We start from the raw sequence: 5,152 nt of genomic DNA, 5'->3' as shown, positions 1-5,152 counted from the left end.
ACACACACACACACACACACACACACACACACACACACACACACACACACATGCAGACAGAGTCATCACCATGAAAAGCTAAAAGAATTCCCTTGGTTTTATGGTGATTATTACAGTGAACTCATCCTTACTCATCCTCGTCCATTTCCACACAGTTTTAGGCATCAGCTCATCTCAACTTCCTGAAAGTGGATGATGATATCACTTCACACTGAGTGATGATGCAGCAGATCTAAAAAAAATACAAAAGCAGCCGAAAAAATATTTTGCCCATAGATTGAATTTAAAAAGTAGATGTTTTTAAAACTTGATACTTTTATCTGCAATCACGCCAAGTTTTCAAATCTATAAACTATAAACTGATAATTCATATTTGTAAAGTTGTACTGTAAATACAGTACTGTGCCAGAGTCATATGTTTCACTTCCAAACAAACTGACTTTCTTGTCATTTATAAAGAGGTCTTGAACCAAAGTTTCTATTTGGACATTGGCTGATTTTTGACTGATTTTTTAATCCAGTCTTTGTATCTGATCATTATCATTATCTTTTTGTTAAGTCAATCAGGCACACTGACGCAGCACAATAAAGAGCACCTCATTCAAGGAATGAACCTGTGCCGTGTCTACATGTAACAGACATGCTGTTTTCCAAAGAACTGGAGGACAAAAGCAGAAGTGGCTTGCCTAAAAACTACCTACAGGAGATGAACAGTACCTCAAAGTCAGATGCTTAGGAAACAGGAAGAAACAGGAAGACCTGACCATGACACAGAACTTGAGAGATCCATTTGGCCCTTGAATTGATCCATTTCTGATGAGACTTTACTTCGTCAGAAATGGTTTCAGTGGAAGGGTGGCTGTTAAGAAGCCATTTCTAAGGAAAGGAAACAGGGAGAAAAGGCTGAGGTTTGCCAAATATGAAACTTCTGACAAAACAAAAGGCACCTGACATCCAAGAAAGAGCTTTGAAAGTCCTTCAAGTAGCCTCCAGAACTCTCTGAAGAGAAAAGTTGCCTAAGATAGTTCAATGTGTGTTCAAGAATAAAGGTGATCATACCAAATATTGACTTTCAAGCAGTTTATAATTATACAAAATCAGTTTTTTCCTTATATACTGTATTTCCATTTCAATAAATCAATATTTCCAGTTTCTTCAGCAAAATATTTATGTTGGCTCAAGAACTTGTATAGTAGCGTACTGCACTATAAAGTGTATGCATGAAGCCTATAAGAATGGGAGCTGGTCTAACAATCAGAATCAGAATACTTTATAAATCCGAGAAGAAATTATGTTGGATGATGCACAATGGCCTGCTCAGAAATGGCTTGAAATGCGTAATAAATATCTCACAGGCACTGACCGCGCTTCCACCTTCACCTGACTTATTGAACACCTGTGACATGTGCTGGAAAAACAAGTCTGACCCGCCAAAGATACACCTCACAGTTTCGAGGACTGCTGCCTGTGTCTTCAGAGGTTTGGAGTCCACGGTGAGAACTGAATGAAGAAGGATCAAGAAAATCGTTTCCTCTTCTTTACAATTACAAAATATAGTCATTCACATTTTGCCGACAGTAACCACAGTCTGGACATCATATCCGAGACATCTGAAGCCATAAATCAGTCATCGCAAGTTATGGTCGCTGTACTGTCACATTTTGTCCAAAGCTCATGGGAGAGATACCACTGCCTGTGAGGGAGGGGAGGAGAGGGAGGTGAAAATGTGTCAGTGATGAGAAGGAGGCAAGAGCGGGAATAGATAAAAGAGGCAAATGTGAATATATTCACAGGAAATGGAGTACTAGGCGCAGGAGAGAAAGATAATTGTTTTGAGTATTCGTTTCAAGTCCCAGCTCAATTTCAAACCCTCCACTTAAGTGAGTGGGTATAAGTGTGTGTGTGTGTGTGTGTTTCATTAAGTGTGAAACTGTGTGTTACAAGTGGTTTTGGAGTGGCATCAGTGAAGAGTGCCATCACCTGTACTTAGCTTTAGCATCCATCATTCAAATGCACACGACAAACCATTAACACACACTGCTGTTTTATTGTTCTTCTGGTCTGCATTGCTAAAACATACAACAACATCGCCTTTCTATCTGCATCGAATCGATTGCTAATCACCCTTCCTTCCAGTACCTCCTCTTCTCTTCTTCATATTCATCCTCTGCTCCATACCTCTCCTCTTTCTTTATCTGTATGTTATTGAAATAAAGATTAGATTACTTTTACTGCAGTTTTAAAAAAGAAGTTAAAAACAATAAATATACTACTAAACATGTAGATGTACTACTAGAAGGTTCATACTCCAGAGGAACCTTGGCTATCATGAAAAAATACCTCTCACAATTCTATTTTCTTTAACAAATTTTTATTTTTTAGGGAAGATCATGATGAAAACTTCTAAACAAACTAGTTTCGTTGTGTGCTGGTCATGGGCAGAGCCTATGGACAGCTGTGACTTGATGTAGCTGTTTTTTGTAACCTGGACCCCCGCAAACCTATGAGCACCCCGTCTGTGGTTTCTGCTTGCTTGTCTCTTGTTGGTCCCCCAACCTGTGGGCAAGACCAGAATCATAACTTACAATGACCTGAAACAGAGCGTTAACAAGAGCACTCAGAGAGCATAATTCCCCCAAAAGGGCAAAGGCTCTGTCCATGCCCTTTCATATGAGATATTACTTGATATGGTTTCTTCAATGTTTTTTTCAAGGTAAACTTTGACCTTGGACCATAACTATGAAGGTCAAGGTTAAATGCTTGTTGTGGGTAATATAGTTTTTACTCAGTTTTTACTGATTTTCACATTTGGTGTGACCTTGACCTGATTTTGTTCAAAATTAAATCATCTCGAACTGTTATTAATATCAAAAATCACACAAAATCTGAAAATGACATCGGCTAACAAACAGGCATACAAACAAACAAAGGAGAAAAACAATGAAAAGTGTCCTCCAAAGCCACTGTCTGTGTTTCTTTTTAAAAAATCTTTGCTGGATTCATTTTCACTTTTCATCCCTTCAGGGAGAACTCCATTCCTTTCCTCTTCAGGCTAGTTTTTCAGCCAGTCAGCGTACGTGCATTCAGTCTTTTGAAGGATTGCACACAAGCTTGTCTGCGTGTTTTTAAGGGTGATTCACAAACATTGTGGTGTTTTCTAAACACAGGCATAGCCAGCTAATTTCAAAATCAAGTGCAAACCCCACCCCCAAAAAGTTATTGTTAAATATCAGAGCTATTAACAGTAAATTGCTTGTTTCAAACATTAGTAATTCAGTTTGTATGCTTGACTTAAATTTTTCTTCTCCCTTTAATTTTTACCTTGACAATGGGCCTACCACAAAGACATATGTAACAGGGTCACTCACAGAAAAAGGTCTGACTTCGCACCTCATACACATGCTCGTTTTCCAAATCCCAACAGTGCCTTTATCTGTCTGTCCACAAACTTTATCATCAGGAGTTGAGCAACCCAGTCAGCACAAGGTACATCTTAGGCCCATGAAGGTTCTTATCTATATCAAATATTATGATCATGTTACCAAGCAACCACCTGTCAATCAGCTAAAATGTATGCACGTATAACACCATAGCACCATAGCACCATAGCATATAATTTGAATTTAATGATGAGAACATCTAATTTATATCGACCACTGGATGATATCTTATGATGCCAATATGTTGCCGGGCAACCACGTAATAATGACACTAAAATAATTTTTTAACAGTAGAGCAGAACCTGAGCGTTTTTGGGAGCCTAGTCAGTATTCGTGTATCAATATTTACTTTAACAGCATCTAGCATCTTCCCAACAATATTGTATTAGTCATTATTAAAGTACTGCACTAGCCATGTACAAAGACTTAAGCACTGATGATTTCTTGTGGACTATCAGTTTCCATCACCCAAAGATGCTGGATGCGAGAGAACAACGTGGTCTTCAAACAGGAATTTCAAATAGGTTCCAGTAATGCAAATGCGATTGTAAATAATTTATTAACTTTTGTACTGAAATACAATAAAATTAACCACCCATTAGGTTAGAGAGAGTTATTGTAAATAAGCCCTCTTAATATTTAATTACTTTTCTTCATCTTTATCATGCCCTCCAGGTATTTGCTGCAAGTCTCACCTTTTAGTCACCCGAGTTGCTCCCTTGACCATTTGCAGTTCAAACAAAGACATATGACTTTGTTGTTCAAGATATAGCCGAGGATTTAGATAAGGCTGGGCTGGTGTTATGAACTATTCTCCTCAAGTTTGGTCTGGTCTGGCATGTGTAGGATGAAGCTGGTTGCCTTTCTCAGTTTTTTACATAAGTGAGTCAGCAACAGTCTGTGTATTCACGGTGCTGCAACTGTCAACTATCACCTGTCCAAAAGTGAAGATTTGTACCTCAAAGATACATTAAAATATGCATTTCAGTGAATGAGTGTCAATAAGACATCTGTGGCTTTTCACTAAACTTGAATCAGTACTTGTGAATGAGTAAATTTGACTAATTCACAGTTCACATTCTTTAGTCTACATTCAGAAAAAAATAAAGCATACATGTATTTTTTATTTCTACATATACGTATACATATATCATCATTTGTGGGTAATAACGTTTCTCTGTGTGCTGCTAACAGTCCTGCTTTTGGTGTAAAACTGATTTTTGATGTAAAACTGATTTTTTTAAACAATTCTTTTTGACAAAAAATAAACCTCAAAGGACGGCTTGCTGTCGTCCTTTACATGCTGTGTAAATAAAGGTTTCAAATCAGCTGAGGAAGGAAGCAGGGAAACAGAGTGAGAGAAGAGGAGTGCTTAGGTTTTAGGGAGTGTGTGTCTGTGTGTTTCTTCATGATGGGGTTAAGTGCACCCGGAGTGTGATGTAGTGATGGAGGGAGGATGAGAGGGATAAAAGAAAGAGAAAAAAATGAGAGGAGAAATCCATTAGCTAATGGATGTCTTCAGTTCTGTCTTGTCAGACTTGGTATTATCGCACAGACACACACACACACGCACACACACACACACACACACACACAATGGACAACTGTACCCTCAAACACACAATAATAACATGGAGTGAACCACCACTCACAACCACTAGCACTTTATATAGCCTCTGTAGAAATTATCCAGGAGGAAATATATTGTAATA

The sequence above is a fragment of the Pundamilia nyererei genome, unplaced genomic scaffold (genome assembly GCF_000239375.1).
Source record: "Pundamilia nyererei isolate P.nyererei 1_Seehausen unplaced genomic scaffold, PunNye1.0 scaffold00026, whole genome shotgun sequence".
NCBI lineage: Eukaryota > Metazoa > Chordata > Actinopteri > Cichliformes > Cichlidae > Pundamilia > Pundamilia nyererei.
This window is presented reverse-complemented; position numbering follows the sequence as displayed.